General features: G+C 39.2%; 1 protein-coding gene across 15 annotated transcripts in view; it reads left to right on the top strand.

The window, feature by feature from the left end:
* DLG2 (discs large MAGUK scaffold protein 2) overlaps positions 1-22,870 on the top strand; it is an 883,409-nt gene that overhangs the window by 747,093 nt on the left and 113,446 nt on the right. Inside the window, exon 1 of one of the 15 annotated variants that reach the window (XM_064441444.1) lies at positions 8,642-8,952. The exons of the other annotated variants lie outside the window; for them this stretch is intronic. The gene's annotated coding sequence lies outside the window, so the exon portion shown is untranslated. Of the gene's footprint in view, positions 1-8,641; positions 8,953-22,870 lie in introns of those variants that run through there. 15 annotated transcript variants of the gene reach the window in all.

Raw genomic sequence — 22,870 nt, 5'->3', positions numbered from 1 at the left:
ATACATAGAGGACACGCCATCACATAGCAGGTTGCCTCTCAACTGTAATTAAAGAGCTCTCAAATGTAGAAAATAATATGAAACATTCCGTAGATTTCAGCAGTCATAACTTTTATCACATAGATCAAACAAATCATTAGTTTAAATTAATATGGGACACTCACAGTAACATTACTTCAAAGAAAAAGATTAGCTTTTCTAAATGATATTTTCTCAGCTGTCGCTGCTGTCGTAGGTGATTATACACACTATGATTACATATTTCTTCCTCTGTGCAATACTAAGGACTAATCTAAGTTTTTCAATGGCTTGTCCCTCTGCCATTTTGGTTTTTTGTAATATATACACCTACATTTTAATGAACTAAACAGAGGGTGTTTTTCTTTTATTACTACCACAGTCGAAGAAATAAGAGGATTTTGGTTTGGTTGGAAAGGTCAAAAATAATTTCTGGCTAGAGCATCCAGCTAACGCCAACCGAGGTTTCTTTTCCACAGGAAGTCATTAACTTTGTTGACCAGGTGTAAAAGGGAAGTTAAAGATAATCAATTTGCAGGGAGCACTGTGTTAAATTAATGCATATGGAGATCACAAGTGGATTTAATCCCTCCAGAAAAAAAGAGGCCTTAATTTCTGGTAGTTTCATTCAAAGCAAGTGACTGAAGTGACTCCATGAATATTAACGTGCTTTAAATTTTACATAAATTTATTTCATACATTTAATTGATTTTTTCCCTAACTTTCTCCAGGTCTTCTTAAGTCAACAAGTTTGTAGTTTAGAAACAGATGCTTATTTGAAAATCAATTAACTGCAAACCAGGCAGGGTATAAAAATCCATTCTTCATTCTATATAGTATTGCTATAGGGATTATGTTACAGGAAGAAAACTGTTAATTATTATTTTACTTTCAAAATTAAGTTTCTTAGGTTTGTGAAAAAAGCCAACCAGGTACTTCAAAAACTTTACAAGAAGCATGCATATATAATTGAATGATTCATCTGGTTTTGTCTTCATTTGCATTTAATTTCCATTCAATGTCTGGATGAACTTATTGTTAGCAATATTTTTATAATTAACATATTTCGTATGAATATTTGTCCAAGAAATGCAGTGCTAATATTTACACCTCACCAGGCAGAAAATTAAGAAATAGTATATGATTATGCAAAACTCGTATTGTAAATACTAACAACATAAATCATCCATATAGGCAGAGGGCATCTACTAACTCCGGTGTCATCATTAATCTGTGAAAACAACAAAAATACTCATTAAAATAAAAAAAAACCAGAGTAAAGACAGAGGTGAAACCATATATTCACTGCAAATTAATTGCTCAGCTCTGCTGGTCGGTAATACTCAGAGAAACTGTATTTACTAGACTCTTCTTTTTATTAGGATATAGGTAATATAGTGTAAACACACATGGATGATTTGCATTTTTCATCCTCCTAAAGGCCCTTGTTATTTCACCAGATAAAACCTGAAAAACAGCAGTCCAATGGGATGCTTACTGGGAAACAAAGTAATAAAATTTAGTGGTAAGAAGCAAAAGTATCTTTTCCCCTTATAACTTTCTGGTACAAGCTGACTAGTTTTTGCATGCCCAAAACTTTGATGATACTTTCAGGGGTGCAGTTTTTTATTTGTAACAGAATACCATGATATCCATACAGTCACACATTGCCAGTAACACACCCTGCCTAATAAGATATCAAACTGGCTAAGATCTCCACAAGGAGTCTTCTTAACTGCCCCATCCTTTCATGCTGGACCGCAGACAGTGTTTTCTATGTAAGGGTCATATTGTTCCCTTCAAAAGCAGCCCAATTAAATTATCCTATTGCATTTTGATACGTTGCTATTAAAGTCCTTGTTTGGTACCAACACAAAGTAGCGTGGACTGTCCTCTTTCCCCGTGTTCACTTCAGGGTCACTTTCTTTTTATTGTTCTCATTCAGGTATGTCACTTCTGATTATTCTGCTCCCAAATTACATTTTAAAGGCCAGTGAGTATGTTCTCTGAGAACTGGAGCTGAAAAAGTTCCTTTAATTTGTATCCATGCTCAGAGACAGTGGTTTTTTATTGTTTCCTCTTATATGTCTCAGACTGACACATATTACTGTCTGCTAGACAACATTAACGTGGGGAGGGCCAAAGGATTTTTTTTTTTCCTAATTGTGGTTAAAAGCATTAAAAATAAAGACTGGAGAAAATCACTGCTTGGGCTCTGCAACTCTTGCAAAACTATTTGCTTTGAAGGTGCTTAGCCGGCCTGCAGCATTAACGTTTAAATACGTTGTTATTTTTAGTTTATCTTCATAATAGTTTTACATGAAGCAGTGCTGAGCTGAGAAACTGAGTGTCAGGAGCAGTGATCATCCCAGGACACACAGGAACAAAGCTCCTGCAGCAAATGCCCCAGGTTCTCAGCTGCTGCCACTTGCTCCTTCTTTCCTTTCCCAAGGTGCTCTGCTAAAAAGGCTGTGGAGTTGTCAGCACAGGGGAGAGAAGGCAATCAGCTTCCTCCTCCCCACTGCTGCCCTTAACTTTTATTTTTGGCCTGTATTTTCCATACGGTTTATTTCCAGTTCAGGCATCTAGCAGAAAGCTGGTCAGAGCAAAGGTATAGGCAGCTACATATCTAAGTGCTGAGAACTGCACATCCTCAGCTTTAACATGTACAGTCTCTCTGTTCAGTTCTTCATTATTTCCTGATAAATACCATTTTATAATTTAAAAAATATTGACCAAATGTTCTTGTTGTATCTACATAGTGTGAGTTATTTCAGTAGGGTTTCACTCCGAGATTCAGATGCTGTGGTGAGAATAAGTATTTATATTTCACGTCTTTTAAATCTCCAATTCTTCAGTTAAAGGTCTTAGAGCACTTTCCCACTCCTAATTAATCCTTGAGCTATAAGTAGTTCAAGAACAGAGCATCTAATCAGCGTCCTGGTTCCTGGGTCCCATCAGACACAATCCTTACAAAATGCTGGCTTGTCTTTAAGTGCCCAGCTCAGCTCAGACTCTGTGGAAGTTAGTTGCCAGGTACAGAAGTGATGGGATGACAGACATTTCCCTGTTCATGGTTACTGCTGACCTGTACATGGAGTATCATTGCAGTTCATGCCTTCAGAGTGCCCAGAGAGTACAGGAATGACTGGGCATGAAAGTCCCCTCAAAGCAGGTTCAGCAGGGTGCCATCACCCTTACCTAACCAAAGGGGTTTCTGGTGAAAGCTGAATTAATTGGTCTGACGTTAGGGCCAAGGCAGTAAATCTGCAGCCTCAGCTCTCTTGTGAACCATGCAAGGCTACGGATGATTCCTGTTGAGCTGAAGGAGGGTTTGCCATATCCCAGCAGAGCAGTTATTTCTTCCTTTCTTTTCAAAGCAATACTTCACTCTGATGCTCCTGCAATTGCGTATATTCTTCCTTGCTGGAAGGTACTTTCTTGGCGCATTTGCAAGTAATGGCAAAAAAACTGCAGAAGTAAATTTTGCAAGAATGGCTGGCACAGACCTCACTTGAGTATCACCTGCTGTCCTTCCTTGGCTTGTCTGCATCACACACTGCTTTAAATGTTCAGGCTCCAGGAACAGCCTAACTGTGGAGTTCAATATGAGTAGGTTAAATTCACTCATGGTGTCATCTAAGCTAGTTCATTTGGAGCTAGCATGGGTATCTTTACATTGCTCTGCCATCTGCATTGTAGTTAGTCATCCAGGCTTCAAATTTTCTTTCCTGAAAGAAAACTGTAGGAGGGGAAAACTTAATCTAAAAGTGAGTGTGTACTGATTCCTGTGCTAGCTCATTGTCACAGTCAGTGCAGAAGGCATCCTTGGGCTGTGCCGCTTATCTTTTTGCTCTCTACCACAAATGAAGGCCTGATTTTCACAGCTTTCTCATGAAGACTGTTTAGTGTGCTCATCTTGTGTCCCTTTCCATGGATAGCCCCTTGCAGCACTGCCATGGGCTTCTTCAGTGAAGCAGATCTGCTCTCTCCACTGCACATACCGTGCCTCTTACCGCGATGTCTGTAGAGCTGTTACTTCCTCCATGCGTCAGTAATTGCTGTAGGTAACATGAAGGACTATGCCAAGCTGACAGATTTTTATCACCATCCTCAGAGGAGTCAAGTGTATCATTCCTGTGCTGTGCTTCTTCCCCAGATCAGCCACCTACTCCTCCCACCACAGAGTGCCGCAGAGTTAGATTGCAAATCGCAGGAGGATCTTCATGTTGCTCCACCATTCTTTGCCATACAAGGCTGTTCACTCATTTGCTCCCTGCACCAGGCTTTTAAGGAGCTGTCTGCGGGACCTTCTGTTTGTGTAACAGATGTGTAGAAGATGCTTGTCTGGTTTTCTGCTGAATTTAGTCTTTTACCTAATAAAAAGTGGATCTTGAGCTACTTTTCCAGCTCTTGGAGATAGTAAGTCCTTTATGATTTGTTTTGGATTTGAATATCAAGCTTCAGACAACTTTAATTCATTTAAAATGAAACAGCAAAAAAGAAAAACCAAAACAATGGGAAACACAAGGTTAAAGGGAAAATAAGAGTGCAGACAATTAAAAAAACCCAATTCTGGATGCTGAACTATATCATCCAGCTTTCTCGGTTCTTTTAATCAGCTGGCCCAGTCTAAGCCGTACAGAAAATCAGCATTTGTATGAAGTCTCAGGCTGTTCCTGAGATATCCACTGGCTTTTAAATGGGCTGCTGTAGTATTGCAGGTTCATGGGGTGCTATAAAAGGCTTTTCAAATCATATCCAGGCAGCATCTCCAGAGGCTTCAGGGAAAGTGCCATCTGGTCTTCCTTCCTTTTAGCAGCTCTTCTTTATTATTGATAAGATCATTCATATTCCTGAGACTATGAAGCCACCATTAAGAGAGTTCGGCCTTCCTAACTAGCGAAGCAAGTTCTTGTCATTGCCCTTGATGAACTGGAATTGTTCTCTTGGGTGTCTGTTCATTCAGACTTACCTGAATATGCTCTTTGATTCTCTTTTTTCTGTATTTTTTCAAACACAGTCCTCATTCAGAAAGGGGACTTGAGCTTGCACTCTGCACTTGCAGCAAAAAAGATGTCACTTGAGGAAGAAAAGTATTTTAATTCAGAAAAATATTGTTATAGTAATAGTACTTGTACAGTCCTTTACATCTTCAAAGCCCTGTGATGCTAATTTATTAATTAATCTAAATATACTGTTTATTCATTTGTACTTATGAGGATTAATCTTAGAAACTGAAACTCTATTTAAAAACTCTTCTTAAATGGAATTGCAAGTGTGCTACATTGAGAGGAAATTAATTTCTCCATTGCCTTGCTGCGGCAATTAAACTCATTAAAACATTTCACAAGCTGGGCTGTTGTGAAATCTTGCAGACTGAGGCAGAGCAATGGGTTCAGTCTGAGATCGGAGGAGAAACATCCATAAGAAACAAAGTTTTTTTAGATCCCCTGATCATTGGAAAGCTTGGGTTTCTTGTTATTACTGAACTTCTGAGAGCTATCGTCTGATGAATGCCCAGGCCTTTAAAAAATCCTGCTGGGCTCTTTGCTATAGCAATACTCCCTGACAGTGCCATCAACAGGCTATCCGATGAAAGAACATTTCCTTTAGTCAGCATAGATCTGACAAAATTCGCTAAAGGAATTGAAGAGCGAAATTGCTAAATGCGAGGTACTGAATAAACACCTCTATAGTTTGCATCATGGCTTCTTAGGCCACATGGTAAGAATTATGACCAGTGAACTGATCATCCATACCATCTGGCATAGCCTGAAAATTATCCCTGTTGGTGCACATTCAGTCACCTGGAACTCTGGGTCCACACTGTGGAGGTCCTGGAGATCTAGTTTTGCTTCACTGGGGTGCAAGTTAACTGTACTAGCTAATTCATGATCTTGGTAGTATCAAATCTGCCTGTAGTTACTCTTAATTTGAAGTTTCCTTCACTGTTTCTTGAGTGGAAAAGGTAACCCTGCTCCTGTTATTCCAGCTGAATGCCCAGATTTTTCCCCAGTGATCTGTGTACTCACTTTAGATAGCAAATAGGATGTCTATGATGTGGAGTCAATATAGTCCACACGACTATGGAGGAAAGAAATCATGTTTTGGCAGCAAAGGGGAACACTTTTGTCTTTTTTTTCATTTTTAGATCATTTTTAGATCATTTTTAGTTTGCAGCTTGAAGCAAAGAACCTCAAAGTCAATACCAAATGTGTTCGTTACAAATGCCTTAAAAATACATACGATATATTTGTGTAGGTACACAGAAATCTGGCAGCCATATGGGATTTTCACACACCTGTCAGTGAAGTGAGACAGTTGGAATGTGAAATCTCACATTCTGCACCAGAACATATGAACAGAGGCCCGAGGCCATGGGTTGTGCGATGAGTATATCCATTCACTGAAGGCAGCAGTTTAGAGTACCACGCTGCTGAATATTATGGCATTATCAGCTATGAATTATTTCCCATGGAAAGGTAACATGGAAGCCAGGCTAGCTAAACAAAAATTGCAAGTAAGTGTGAAATGTGGTAGCAATTTTTCCTGGAGTCGTGGCTTATGCCAGACTGTGGTTTACGCATGCCACCTACACACAGCTATGAAATATTGCAGTGTCTTACATTATTGTGATATTGGTCAGTTTTACAAACCTGTACTTCAGTAAATGTGAGCTGAATTTTAGGGTGAATGTTATATTGGTCAAGGAGATTCGTCAAGCATTGCTTATGTCTTAATTGCACTGCGCCAAATTATTGTAAGTCGGTGTCATGTTGACATAGGTTCTTGGGAAGCTTTTTCAAACCTGAATGGTTAAGGCAAAACAAAAAAGAAAACAGATGCCATTTAAGGCATTGTGGCACATATGTTTTGAAACCTGTCGTTTATGAAAAATAGGTCAGAAACCCCTAATTAACACACAAGACAACAAACTCTTCTGTCTGGGCCATTGTAGAGAACCTCCATAATTTGTAAGTGAAATAAGCAAACCCCTGAGAATAGAATTTGGATCTATAAGGCAAATCCAGTGACAGATCTTTTTGCTGCTTCTCGGTGAGCCAGGGTCTGTCATTTGGAGTATTTTCTGCCCATATTGGATTATTCCCAATCAGCATCACTGGAGAATCCAATTACTGGATCTCAGTTGCCCTTTCCTCTGAGAAAGACAGAGATATCAGAACCATTACGTCCCCTGCTACATTCTGCCACCCATCTATATATACAGCTTTTCTTTCATACAAGCCACTATAGTAAGAGCCAGTAGCACATGCAGAAACACTGGTTGTGTCTCTGGCCTTCAGTGAATTTTTCTCAGATAGTGAAGGTGCTGAACACAAAGAGACAAATGAGGAATGGCGGGGAACAAGCAGCTGAAGATGGGAGAAAAGGGATATATATAGGACTTGCTTTTGCTATGCATGAAATGCAACACCCTGTTCCCACATCATGACGCACATCAGTCGGTCCAGATGGTGAGAAGGGTTGGGTTTCTGCCTGGGGCTGCCGATACAGGCTTCATTTGCATTCCTCAGCCCAGTTGTTCATGGAAAAGTATCGCGGCGATGCACAACCGCTCGCACAACTGTGCTCACCTTCCCAAGCACAGCCTTTCATCATGGTACCAAATGTTGGGAGAGTTTTAGGGGAACGGGGAATAAAAAGAGCTGGATCAAGTTCAGGCTCGCTCCAAACGGAGCCCTCTGACAGTCATCACCAGTGATGCAGAAATAGAAAATCATTCTGAATAAAGCGTTCATTCACACTCCGCGCTCGTACAAATAGCCTCGAGCTTGTGTAAAACACATACAAATTTCCTGGAGCTCAACTCTGAAAGAGCAACTTCTGCTCCATCGTAAAAGCATTACCATACAAACCCTTTCCAGTGACTGATCCCTGGCTGTGTATTACCAGTGCCATAACCCATTTTGCTTGTTAGGGGCTAATTGTGAGTGTTAATTTGTGGCATGTGCAATAATTGTGATTGCTGTTGCTGTAATGAAAACAGTTAATTTACTGTATTGATGGGTCTAAGTTTTAGCTGTTTTGCTCCTTTATTTTCTGCCTATATATTTACTTTAAAAACAATGCAAGCATATGGAGAAAAGAAAGCATTAGAGAAGTGAAAAGCATTACAAATACATATTTATAACTTAGAGGACACTCTTAAAACCTATCAGCATTTTTAAAGAAGCTTTTAATATATACATATAATTTCACCATGGAGTATATTGCTTTTAACAGTCATTCTGCTTGGAGTAATGCTTTTAGGTTATTCTTGCTAATGTCCATGGAATTTGCCTGAATAATTTCCATTCATGATAGTGTAAGTTATGAACTGTGTGTTAGTTACTAAACAAGAACTGTGTCTTTAAGAAAGGAAGATTTTATGAAGATTAAAAAAAAAAATAATGAAAACTGTGTCTAGAAGCGATTGAAGCTACATTTACTCCTGCATTAAGAAACGTTTAAGTGAAGAATTCATATTGGGTAGATGGTTCTCCGAGTTTTGCTTCTCCCCTGAAGTGCAGTTGATCATTCCACCTTAACAAGGTGCAGTGATTGACAGGTAGAGATGTTGCACAGAGCAGAAGGTGGGAGTGTGCTCTATTGGTTTGTGCTTGTACATCCTGAGCACCAATTACTGTCACTGCTGCCAGCACTGATGTGTTTATCAGGATGAGTTATAGCAGAATATATGTACACAGGCAGTGTGTATGCTGGATGACCACCCCCTGTGATGTAAAATATGAGAGTCTGGGAGCTACCGTTTTATAATTCATCAGGTTCAGCAGCTGAATGTTGTTGGTTGGCTTAGTTATAAAGGCAAGTGTGAACTGAACAGCAGACAGGAGCATCTTGCATTAAGAGTCCTGCGAAGCTGCATTTGGTGACTGGGCTCTGCTTTTGTTCAAGTGAATTCAGTCCTCGGTGAGTGATGGGGGTTCTGTTGAGCTAAAGCTGTTATTATATAAGCTGGGGAAACCTGCTTGCTAGTTTTATGTGTATTTTGCTGCTGGAAGTCCGTGTCTGTGGTTGGTTTTAGATTTTGCAATATTTTCAGTTGTGTATGCTACTGGCACAAAATGAGATGAAAAGAAAAATGCAATGATGAATTATTCACCATAGTGCTGCGAGGATCTCTTTTCTAGCTAAAGTTACTTTCCTTTAGTGAGTGTGTTGGGGGTTCAAAGAAGCTACAAACCAGCAAATCTACCTGTCATTAAATTGCTTTTATTAGCGGTTAAAAAGAGTGATAGCTGTGGCTTTTGCAGCAAGAGGAATAAAAATAAAAGGCTAAAATCAGAAGCATTTAGAAATTCTTTGCTTTTATGTACATGTGGCTTTTCAGATGCAGCGTTAAATCTTTTGTGTGCAGCGAGGGGCTACAAAGAATTTATATTGTAGAGCTTCTTAATTAAATAATCAGTAAAATGGTAGCTTCTCTCTGTTTTTGTGGTAATATGCTTAGTATCACATTAAAATGAATGATTCCCCATCTTGCATAACAACAGTGCTGAAATATGTGTAAGATGAAAGGCAAAGGGAGACTTCGAAACAAACTGTGGGATATGTGATACAGCACAGCTAGGCAGGGAAAGGTATATTTCCTGTAACCTATGCATTACTTTTTGAATGTCACCAGCTTTATGTCCTTTGCTCTAATTATCACTTGCTTCATTACGACCTCTATATCTTTTCAAGCAAGCTCCTTCAATATCTGCCCACATTATCTTGCCAGTAACCTTTAAAGATCAGTAAGCCAGCATAATTTTGTTGTTGTTTTAACCAGAAAGAAATTGAAAAGCAGAGTTTATGAGACTAAAATATTAGCATTGCCGTAAAATACCTGTGTCCCTCCTCAGGAGAGGCAGGTGGTGACAAGTGACAATTTTACTTTTCCTTTGATCTGTAGCAGTATTATCAAAGGGGCAGCCGTTGCTCCTGTCTCTCTGTGCCTGTTCTCTTTTTTTTTTTTTTCTCTGTGGGCTGGAAAGGCAAGTTTGTTTTATCAAAATATCAAGAAGGCTTGGCCGAACAGCACCTGTTATCTTATTGCTGTATTATTAGACGTTGGAGAAAGACATACTCTTCCAGAGACCTCTCATCTGGTATCGGTCTAAACTGTTTACTCTGTAGTGATTTAAACTTGCGTTGTGACTTTTCCCTTAGAAATCATGTACTCTATGAGTTATATGTGAAGCATCGGAGCTGCAGGATAGATACTGCTTTAATTAATAAGGTGTCTCAGTTTAGCATCATTTTTTATTTAAAGAGGAAGGCTATTGGCAAAGTGGCCTTTGCCACAGAATTCCTTTGCCGAACAGATTTGCACTTACTCTTTATAAATCATAAATTTGAAAAATCAGAATTTCTTGAGAAGATCATTTCCTGGCAGCCTAACAGACTAGAGCTTATTTCTAGGAAAGAGTATATACCTTTGTCAGCAGTGCTTTATTTAAGGGTATTTTGGTGCTTTTTAAGCATTCAGATCTATTTTCAGTGACCCCTGTGCTAGCAAATGAGATTTCTTGAAGTGTGAGCTTCTGGCTTTGCAAGTTCTCCTCCTTTCAGAAATCTGTGATATTGCATCCATCTGTCTAGGCATTTATATTGCATGCATCACTATGGTGAAATCTCAGCTATGCGAACATTAACCATGTAAATGTATGTACTGTAACCGAGGAAGTGTAAATTAGGACAGGAGAAGCAACCCTAAAAGGAGAAAGTTATGATATGGGCATATGGCTCTTGCAGGCCCCAGAGCTCCAGACTCGTTATTTGTTGTAACACAATAAATGAAGCTACCAACTAGTTCAGTCTGCAGGCAGTGGGATGGAGGCTTGAGACCAGCTTCTTGAACTTTGGTCCAGATAAGACCATGGCCAACCAAATGGAAAATAGCCAGAGGATGTGGCAAAAGTCATTTTTAAACCTGGGTGCGTGCCTACTGCTCCTTTGTGGTCATAGTCCAGGAATATTGCTGAAAGAAAAAACAGCAATGACTAAGAATTGTATTTTAAATCCTCTCTGGTCTGGAGAACACAGTTGTTTTACCTGGATATGGATTTGCTACTGTGATCCATGCCTCCCACCCCTCAGCAAGCGATGGCAGTGCTCTCCGTGGAGCACCATGCCTTAAATCCCCTTAGTTACTAGGGCTGGTGCAGGTAACAGCCGTCTGCGTGGTTAGTGGTACACACTGCTGGAAACACACTACACCACGACTCCAAGAAGTTTGTTGGCTTCCTATTAATTTCTGAATAGAGACAATATTTGGGGGCTGATGCATAGCACTCTTGAGAAGCAGAAATCTACTCTTCAAGAGGAGTCGTTCTCAGCTTTTACCTTTTGGTTACAGCTGAAATCAGCCAAGGCACCCATGTTCAGATCATCTTTTGTATCAAATATAGATGCCTGGGGGAAAATATCTTGGATAAAAGTCCTTAGCTTTGGAATTGATCTTTTTTCTTTTTTCTTTGGTCTGAAATACCTCAGGTCTACTGACCTCAGGCTTGCTGTGAAGTCCAATGGCAGCTGATGCTGAACATTTTTGGTGAAATAGGGTTTTGGAGAACCCAGCATTACTCTTTGGAGAGTTATTTTTCAGTTTGCAGTAAATACAGCTAATGTGTGACCGTGCGACCGTGCTTTTTCTCTGTGTCAAAAGTGATTGGAGATTGCAGCAGCGGTGCACAAACTCACTTTTGTGTGCCTGTAACACCTCTATTTTCCTCTTTTAAGCACATACATACACAAATGAACTATACTTTTAAATAAAGGAATAAATCTATAATACCGAGTCTCAAGTAGCTCTAGTGCATAGAATTGAAAACGATTAACGACATTAAGTGTCTTACTTTCTATTGAAGAGACAGTAAAGTGACATTGCATGCTATTTTGCAGTGTTCTCAGTTGAATTCAGTAGTCATGACAGGTGTGAAACAAAGCCATACAAACACCAGCAGTCATAGCGATGTGCTTTCAGGGAGAAGTCCTTCAGTGGAAAAATGGGTTGGACTGATAGTTTAGGCGTGTTGTATCCTCAATGTTGGGAATAGCTAATGTAACTTTATGGCAGGGAAGAGACAGAAAATAGTAAAAGATGATAATGTGTCAATGAAAAACAGCAGGGTTTTTTGTATGTCCAGATAAATAGGCAGAGAAACACCATTTTAAAAGATTATCAAACACTCAGTGCATGAAAGGAGCAAATGTGGCAACTGGAGCAGAGAGAGAGCGCGTTCATAAACACAACGTGCTCTTTGATGTTGGTCTGTTCTTTGTGTTGGGAGCGAAATACATGCAAAGGCCTAATCCTGCAGAAGAGATTTTTTTTAGGTCTTGTATGATTGTACAAGCAGGAGAGGATATTCAAGTTATGAAAACAATGAAATATTCACTTGTAAGCAAAATACGTGTCATAAATGCTAAGTTTTATTTGTTTGTGGATGCAGTTGCTTGGTTTGTTTAGTGGCTTTCAGTGTCTTGGCATCTGGATGCACTACACTAAAGTTAAAAAAAAAAAAAAAGAGCTATCAATGTAAGTAGTCTTTGCTGCGGAAAAAAAACTAAAGATAAAAACAAGGTGCATAACCCCTGCACCTTCCTTTCTGCCAGATGGTTAAAACGACAAGCAGTCCTTGAAACCTCCCAGATGAGGAGGGTGTGCTCCACTGTAATGGAGCTGCTTCTGGAGAATTCAGCACCAAGAAATCAGTAGGAGCCAGAAGCCAGTGAAATAAAGTCATACAAATGCTCTGCTTTCTGCGTGGCATTTGATGTAGTCTAGATGATCAATAACACGGACAGTATCAGTCAAAGGTCTTTTTCAAGAGACAAGCTGCTCATATCAGCTTTTGATGGAGTTTCTCCATGTTTTCAGGGGACATGCATGGTCAGAAGGGTGCTGGTTGCCATGGCTGTCTCTCCACAGAATAGTTACAACCTACAGAGAAGCTGCCACCCATAAATAGAGGTGTAGGATTCAACTCGCATCCAGGATCAGTGCTAGTAAAGGCCCTACAGCTTTGAACCCTGCAAGCTCGTATTAGATACATATCCCAACAAGGAACTGCACTAGAAGTCACTGTGAATTGCTCTAGATGAAAACTTCTCATATTTTTCATATCATGACCATGTGTAGAAGAAAAAATTATGTGGAGACCCTGTTATACAGCCCTACATGAAAGTGACTGTAATCCCATCAGACTGCAGGCTGAAAGCACACCTAAATATCTGCTGCCCCTCTCATCTTCAGTTTTCTGTCTTGCCTGGAATCACCAAAGATGGAGAACACTTGTGATTCCACTTGCCAGAACGCAAACAGCAGTGATGCTCATCTGCAACATTCATTGGCTAAGCAACAGTGGCGTACTGTCTTCTGTCCTGTGCAAACTTCAGGTTACTTGGTGGTGGCCTAAAACTTAATATTAAGTTTTTACTTTGTAATACAGGGAAAAAATTTATGGCATCACCGTATTTCTACTTGGAAGTTACCAATGCACTCACTCAAAAGTCAGCCTGATAAAACTGCAGATCGAGTCCTTTTTCCACAATACTTTTGTTAGCAGCATTCTATTATTTTAGCCAGGCAGGAGTGTAATCTGGACTGACAACAGTTTTAAAATCCTGAGAGTTAATGTCATCTTTACATCACACTGGTCAGTGTGTTGTGTTTGAAGAACCTGCAAAGTGACAGAGTGGGACATGATGTGTCTCTTTAATTCATTACTGTACTCCTTATGAGATGTTGTCTGGAAGACAACAGAAGCCCACCACTCTGTAGGCATTATTTACAACACTATTTGTGCTAGGTTTAAAAGAAGGAGATTAGTGCACTGGCATTTGAGCTAAGCAAGTGCTAATTTAAGAACCTGCTATTATCCCTTTTTTGTGTTGTGGTAATAACCTTTAACATTACGAAATAATAAAGAACTGATTGAACTGTGCTGCGTGCAGCCACACACTGAAATTGAGTGAGCTAGCCTGGCAGACTGTAATCAGTTCACTTTGGTGGGTTTTTTTTTCTCTTTTATAGATATTTATTTCTACATTTTAAGAAAAGTGTACTCTCAGAAGCATTTTTGCTATGTTGAGTAATGTGTACAATGAGTAGAAAAATCATTCGGACCAGCTACTAATACTGAGAAGCGAGTGTTTCTACCTAGCAGCATCCAAGAAAAGTCATGCAAGTATTACTCACTAAAGAAAATCTCTACTTTCTTTAAAACACCTACTTGTAGCTGTTTTAAGAAGGTATAAACATAAACGCCATCACCCTCAGTAAACACTACCTTTTTGTGGAAATGGTATTTTATTCTTTCTGTATTTATTCCTACCTCTGCTGACCTCAGTTTGTCTATAGTAGTAGATCTATATCTTCTACTACCAAAATATTCCTTGAGAAAGGAGTCTGTTATCCCAGATGGAAAACTGGGAATGGGCAAAATTTTTATCTGCTTAATGGTCCGTGGGCTACCCTTGCCCTTCCCGGGCGGGTGTTTCTGATACCCATTGCAAAGAGAAATGACAGCGTACTCTGGCTGCTGCTGGCTTCGGGTTGGCTGCAGTTCAGAAATGCAGAGTAAAGGTACGAGTAGGTAGGATTAGGTGAAACTCAGCTGTTACCAGCAGTTGCCTGTATCTGTCCTCTTTGAGGTACAACCACAAGAGTCAAATACTTCAGTAAAGTGTTCCCATCCAATACAGAGCCAAGTTTCAGAAGAGAGCAAAAATAGCACTCCTACATACAAAACAGGTTTTCCAGGCATGGGATTACTTTCATTTCACAATATTTTGCAATTTGTCAGTTAACCCTAAAATTTTCTAGAGATGTTCTAAAATGTTCTTGTTTGAATAAAAGAAATTATTCAGGAATACTAAATGTAATTCAATTATTTCCTGTTCATGTTTGATTTCTTCTATTCCAGTTCAAATTTCATCATCTTTGAGTTATAATGGTAGACTGATCTAGTTTTACATGATTCCTGAAACAATTTTGTGGAGCAACTCAGATATTTTTACGGTATCAATTACATATTGGCCTTTGTAAGTATAAGTGGTGCAAATATTTTGCACTCAAATATGTTCCCTTGGTTTTACTCTTTCATTTCCTGTTACTCACTCCCGACTGCTGAAATGACAATGCTCATAGTCAGCTTTCTCCTGTCTTTTCAGAGATGTGAATAAATTCTGCTTTGTTTTTATTAAATTCATCTCAGTGCATAGGCATTGAATGGTAGTGATATGAAATAGCAAAAGTAGAAGGGCTGGAGGGCAGAAAGAAGGTAGGACTGCATATTTTTATGCATTTTCTAGTGGAATTACGGTGAGTTGTATGTGTAAATTTTAATTCAGATTTATGTACCTTTCATAAATTGGTCTGGCTTTTGCCCTACACTATTCATAAGCCTTAAAATCCAATATTTTACCTCAGTTGTTTGAGATATTTAATATAAAGTGTGAGTCACTTTATATTAAAGTGTGGCCAAAGAAGCACCTAGACTTACTGTGATTGAGCCATTCAAATTTTTTGTTTCAGTTTATTTTTTATATGCTTGTTAATAGAGGAAGAAACAAGCTTAGACTGTATATGTTGTCTGCAGGCCTGTCAACTAGTTCTAGTAAAAAAGTTTGATCCAGAATTAAATATTTATAACATTTGAAACATGGGGGGAAAAAACAACTAAGACTTTTTTTACTTAAAATAAATCAGCTGCCTGGCATGCTTTCTTTTGAATCTATATGATAATTATACTTTTATGTTCAGTCTTTCTTTTACCCCTTATCCCTTTCCCCAGGGTTAGGTTACCTTAGCCGAAATCCTAGACTATGCTGAATTTTGGTACAGTTAGGAGTTATTTTAAAACTATACAATGAAGGCAAACTATACCTGATATTTCATGTCAATGTGAGGTTCAAAATACCAGAAATATGTCCAGTGTGTTCAGGCCTATATGTAGAAACTCTTTTTTCCTTAGTCCTGTTGTCATTTTTAGAATATAAACTGAAATATTTGTAGAAGGGAGAGATCATTATGAAAAAGAAATAAAAATCAGAAAATAAAACCATAAGTAAATACTGCTGAAAAAAAAAAAAAGTGTTCTTCTACATTGCTGCAAAGCTTTCAGATTTATGGCAGCAGCTTAAAATCTTGCTTACCCCATTTACATATACCTAAAACCATGCAAATCAAAGACCAGCCTGAGAACACAAATATGGACAACATCTGCCTTAAACTCTGGTTAACATTTGCGAGGGCCGACTCAGCCTTTCGTCTTCTGGTGGATACGCTTCTTGCTGAGTGTGACTCTGAAACAATCTGTAAGTCTTTCAGATAAAGTTGTACTTGAATTAACCTACTCAATCTGCAGATCAAGCACCATTTTAATTTAGCCACTGTTCTGTTCCTTGATTTACTTGCAGCACTTCTGTAATTGTGACTGACATCCTTGAGGTGGATACCATTGATATATGGTGTTTGTACTGCATTAAGTTTGTGAAACACTTCAGGATTCTTTCGGATAAAAAGCAATATAATTGTAAATTATGTTAGCATGTGGTTTGGAATATGAGGCCTCTTTCAGATAAATTGCATATACTGCCATACGGGTACATAGCATAAACTGCCATATAAAAATAAATTCAATGTATAAACTTGGGAGATCCTTTTTTTAGTGAAGCTCCTTCTCTGACAGAGAAACATCTGAGACGTTATGATACTGATTCCCTAATTTTTTGTTTCAACTTAATTTTTGTAGGGTTGGTTAATGAAGAAAGGAAAGACCATTTGAAATGCTGTCAAACTGTATTTGAGCATATGAGACACATGACAGCTGCCATTGGAAATGATGCCCCAGGGAATTTCCTAAACATTATTTCTGAAAATGTGAAATGCAGCCACCTCTGCTGATGAAAGGGCAGGAAGCTGAATGCCAAACATGGCAATATTCTGCATTCAGGGAAATGCAAGTCAAAACAATACTCATTTTGCAAGATAACTGAATACGTTTGTAGTGCATGTGCGAAATAAATGTGGTTTTAAGTGCTCACCTAGAAGTTCTACAACCAGTAAGCTGCACACAGTTCAGTGTATTTAATTCACAAAAAATATTATGTTTAGTTGATCTTCCCAAGGATTTGTACTTGGACTCCACCAACTCCAGGTATTTCAAATATAGATTCTTAGTCATCATCTCTGGTGCTAAATGCCAGCAATTATAAGTACTGGTTGACTCATTTCTATACTCCATGAGTTTTTATGTCTGTTATAAAGCTTTGAAAATGCTGACAGACCTGTAACCATCGTAGGCACTGCCAATATCAGGGAGTTTGATATTAAATATAGCCAGATATTAAACCTTTATATTGCTGTATCCAGTTGCTCAACAGCACTGTCACGAGGGAGGATAATGTGAGCCAGGGAACACTAGTACAGCTAAGTGTATATTTTATTCGTTCTAATGATTTTCACATTCTAAAGGGCTGAAGTTGTTAACCATACGTTGTCTTGCCAGTGGGGTTTACCAGCTCTGTACTTCTAAGTAGGAGAGGAGAATGAGTTTTTGTCATATGTTACATCTGTATATAATGGCAGAGAATTAGACCCATTGTTTCACAAAATCACAGAGTAGTCAAGGCTGGAAATCAGCTGGATCGTCTAGTCGAAGACCCCCTGCTCTAGCAGGGTCAGCAAGAGCAGGTTGCTCAGGGTCATGTACAGTTGGGTTTTGAATATCTCTACAGATGGAGACTCCACAGCCCTCTGGGAAACCTGTTTCTGCATCCAATCATCCTTAGAATAAAAGTCTCTTCTAATGTTTAAAGGGTATTTTCTGTATTTCAATTTGTGCCCGTTGCCTCTTGTCCTTTCACTGTGAACCAGTGAGAACCACCTTCTTCACTCCCCTCCACGAGGAATTAACAATGTAAGCTGGCTAAAATCTTTAACACATAGCACTAATGTCCACCGTTGGCAAAACCATTCCCTAGTGTTTGGGGTGTGACATCCAGTATGCCTTAAACATGGTAAAGAGGAGCCAGACTCCTCAAAAGATGTGTGAATCCTTCTCAGTATTCTGAGAATACTCCTCAGGCTCTTCCCAGATGTTAGGTCCCACTCATTGCTAAGTATCGTTCTTCTTGTTCAGGATTTGAATTAAACCACACTACTTTGTCCAATACCTCTTCTCTTTTGTTCAGGTCTGCCAAATGCTTGCTTAGAAGTTAAGTTCATTTTGAAATTCTGGTGGGTAACGGGAATTATAGATTCGTCTGCTCTTCATCCTTCTGTAGATGGTAATTATTTCTGAAACCTGCCTGCCAGAAAATAGAATCTCATTCAAACAAAAGAAACCTTTCCTTAATTGAGAGACTTGCCTACATGGCACAGAGTGTGAAAACAAAAGTGCACTTTCATAGTCTTTAAGCTGGCTTTGGCATTGGGTTGGCTGATCGAAAAAAAAAATCCTCTATGAATAGAGTATGGCCTATATAAAAGAAGTTAAAACCTCAAATTTACTTGCATTTGTTAACGTCCTCTTTAGCAGCCTTTCTACTCCAGAGATTTCCCTTCTTTCCTTTCGGTGTAAGTTGTTCTCATTAAGCTCTGTGATTACAAACAAGGCTTAGCAGTATTAAATGACTAGATAATTTTATGGCCAAATGGGATTACTCTGATAATTGGCTCTGATCTGTTGCAGAGCTTGTTCTCCCATACTTGCTACTTCGAGCCTTGTAACGTGATAGAAGTACCATCCAACTGACATTTCCCAGGTCCTTTGATGCTGGATCTCTTCAGAAGTTCAGTTTCTTTCCAGCTGTAGGCAGCATGTCACAGCCCTTCCAGAATTTTTTTTTTTCTGTCATTGTCCATGTTGATGCCTTTTAAAATTTGTAGTGAAATTGTGATGAAGAATGACAAGGCTTAAAATAGGGACATCATCGCAGTGTTTCATGCATCCATTTCTTTCCCGGGTCCTCAGCTCAGCCATCATGTAGCCAGGCCAGATTCTGCTCTGAGGTCAGCACTCTTGAGTTAAGAATCCGTGGCAGATCAAGAGTAAGAGAGATTGACAAAAACCTCCAGAACTGAAACTACAGACTGACAGCATGGTGTCACCCACCAAAAATTATGGCATTTCAGATCCGTATATCTTTGTGCATGACCTGACAGATCCCTATGAAATTGGTGTCTGACCTGTGGTAAACAGATCATTCAAACACTCAAAGCAGTCAAAAGCAAAAACTAGTTTCTTTCTCTTATCATGGACGCGTACTATCTTATGGAACAGAAGGGACTAGTGCCAGGATAGTAAGGTTTGAGGAGATCCAGAATTCAGAATAATTACCTTGCATCTTGGTTCTCCCCAAACCTGAAGCCAATGCAAGACTTTCTTGTGCCTTAAAGTGAAGAAATGTTCCTATGTCCTCAGAGATGTGTAATGCATTAATCTTCTCTGCCCACTGTGATGCGCCTATCCCACTGCTGTCTAAACACTTGAAATTAACTCTTGAAATGTAAAAGTTCAGATGCTGCCTTGATGACATTCCCATTTAATTCTTTGAAAAGACTGGCAAACACTGACTCAGGCTTGATGCTATTTATTTAATGTGGGATTCTACGATGATGCATTAAAGTGGATACCCAAGAGAAAGGGAAAATCAGGTTCCCTATAATACTGTGGAATGTAGTAATAAAACTCTGAGATGGTCCCAGAAAGCAGATATGTGACAGAAACTCAGGTCTTACTGTCCCTGCAACCTGACCTAGGAAAAAATCCTCCTTCCCTCCAAATATGGCGCTTCATATAACTCTAAACAATCCAGCCCACCTTGGCCTCATTCTTACAATGGCTGTTCATAGTCACAGGGTACAAAGATTTTCTTTTACATGTCAAAATTAATCAAAAATGCAGAAGTTATGGAGTTAGAAATTGTTTATAGTATCCATATCCCCAGAGGTGTTCTCTGTAACTTTGCGAGGAGAATGCTTCTGTATTGGGAAATCCCAAGGCGGTGAATCCATTAGAAAGTCAGGATTAGCCAGTAACAATAAAAACACCACTCTGCATGCCAGGGATACTTTAGAGGCTTTGAAAGCTTTATTTGATCAATATATATTCACTAGAGTTTTTTTATGTAATGACCAAAAGGTTTGACAGAGGTAATTCTCATAAAATCTTGAATAATTTGTGTATGTTTTCAGCTGGCATTATTTTGGGTGTAAGAAAGATTGTGTATTTTTGCAGCAGCTTGACAGGCTGGGGGCTAATGCATGCATTGTACTTCTGTGCCTGTGCTGTGATTTATTGGGCATGTTTATGGCAGTGGTCCTGTTAACTAGCCAGTGGGTATAATCCTGCCAACTTCTGTTGTCAGTCTGTCAGTAAAAATAATGTCAATAATAATCAGTCACTGCCCACTTTCATCCCTCCTGCCTTCTTTGCTCTCAGGGGTAGCCACTGTCAGGTGATGCACGCTGACAGTCTTACCCCTGTCTTACAGAAAAGGGATTTCCCCTTAGCACTCTCCTTTAGTAGGATGTGACCATTGTCCACACTGCTCTTTAATCTCCTAGAGCAAATAATTTTAAAAAAAAAGAATTAAGAAAAGGCTACCTTATGAGCAGCCAACTGTTTGGATAAATGTCATGCTCAGCCTGACATTTCTTGCTGCTAGTCCTCTGGATAGCTCAGCGAGCCGGGGCTGCAGCCCCAGAGGGTAATGGGGGAAGACATGTAAAGGTCGTTGTGATTATAGTGAAGGAGATACTTTAAAGCAGAATCCGAATATAAAGTCTTGTAGAGGCCAGCATGCAAATTAAAATGTAAATAAGGTTGACAAGCTTTCCAGCAAGATATCAAACTGCCAAAGGGCAATTCTGCCTTCTCCAGGCTTTTTCTGCCCTTCATGAGCATGCTACAACTGTTTCCTCGGCCAGCAACGATAGTAACCTCTGGGGGAAAGAGGAATATGAAAGTCATAGTGATTCTTAGCAGCTGTCACATTTGCAATGGTTTCTCTTCAGAGTATTTCATAATCCTTTTTTTTCAGTGTATTTGCCTTAGAAATTCAGGTTACGCAATCACTATAAATGAATAAACACAAAGATGTGTATATACACGTACAAGCATCAATGGCAGTCTTAAAGCTATGACATTCTTACAAGCTTCATGAAAACAGGGTAATTGTGAGAGACTGTTCCAGGCTTTTGGCATAATGAGATAGCAAAGAAATCAAGAAAGGTTTGGGGAGAAAAGAGAAAGAGAGTCACTGACATAGATCGTTTGTTGAATGGTATTTAAACTGTAGCAGAAACTAGAAAAGGTTGACAAGGGTGAGGGAGGCTTTTGAAAATGAAGAAGCTGAGATAGAAGTCACAAGGTAAGAAGTCTTATAATTCTCAGAATAGATTCACCTTCAGCATCCTGGTGTCAGAGAGATAATGTGAGTAATCATTATTATTATTATTGCTTTGAGAAATCTGCTTTTATTCGGTATTTTTCTTTTTTTTTACTAGAGATTTCATTCTTTTCATTTTAGTGTTTGGCAGAAATTAATTTTAAAACATACGTGCATTTAACCAGCAATCCCCTTGGCATCCCTTCCCACCCTTTGAAGGGTGCTGTCCTCCTTTACTGGTGCCCTTCAGAGCAGCCGCTTGGCGTGCTCTGCACAGCAACGCCAGCTGCGTGGCAGACCTCTACAAAGCTGATTTTTGTTTTCCTTTGTCAGTGCACGATACTCACTGCCTGTTGGGATGCTTTTAGAGGCCTCCTGAGCCAGCCATCTCGAGACAGCAATGGTTTGCTGCAGTAATAGTGTCTGCTAATGTCTCATTACAATCAATTTAAATGCTTCAGTTCCACTGAGAGCTAATAACACATGAAAGTCAAACTAGGCTCGTAATTTCAGAGGCACATATTTTTTTGTAATGAACTGAACTATTATGCCCTGTTGAAAGCTTGACTATAAAAGATTTTAAAGCTGTGCTTGTAGTGTCATTAGGACCTCCTCTTATGTGTCTTCTAAGCTTGGAAGAGTAAGATATTCTCTGCTTTCTGTTTACCTTTAGTAAAATAACAAAGCCTTATCTATTGTCCTTTACAATTTTAAGTATTTAAAATACATATTTAATAGTATTTTAAAAAAAATTATTTAAACCAATGTGACCTGCCTAACTTCCAGAGAGCTTCACATTACATTTTATAGAAATGAGTTTGTTTCAGTGCCCTTTACTCACCCTATTGTTTTCACTCCTAACTCAGCCTCTCTCAAGATGATTATCTATCAACTAAATGCTTTCTGAAAAGGAAAGATAAAGTAATGATAACACCTGAAATACTCCATGTTCAGAGGGATATCTGATGTAAGGATGGACACAAATTGTACCCAACGAGCTCAATACCTGTCAGAAGTTAGGAAAACAGGAAAAAACTACAGATGCGTATATAGAAAGGAAAATCAAATTTACCCGGTGTTCAAAAAATTCATGAGCCTGCCAGATCTGGAATGGGTAGGGCACTGAAGGCTTTGGGGAAAAGACAAAAGAGCAGTTAGGCTGAAGGAAGGGGAAGCAGGTGTATGTATTCTTCAAAAACTATTTTGCAGGTAATTTAAAAGAGATAGTGGAGAGGTGAGGCAGACACTGAATGGAAGAAAGAAATGTGGGGATTAATCACTTCAGGTGGACAAAGAACAAGGCACAGGGCACATTGACATGTGCCAGGCAGTTTGCAAGTGGAGAAAGAGAGAGTTGTTGCTGCCCAGCCCATGGTGCACTGAGGGCTGCGGGAGGTGCAGGGAGGATGCCTGGCTCTTGCTGAGCCTCTGGTGGGGTTATGGT

This window comes from Phalacrocorax carbo, chromosome 1 (assembly GCF_963921805.1).
Source record: "Phalacrocorax carbo chromosome 1, bPhaCar2.1, whole genome shotgun sequence".
Lineage (NCBI taxonomy): Eukaryota > Metazoa > Chordata > Aves > Suliformes > Phalacrocoracidae > Phalacrocorax > Phalacrocorax carbo.
Note: the sequence above shows the minus strand (reverse complement) of the source record. Positions and strands in the feature narration are given on the sequence as shown.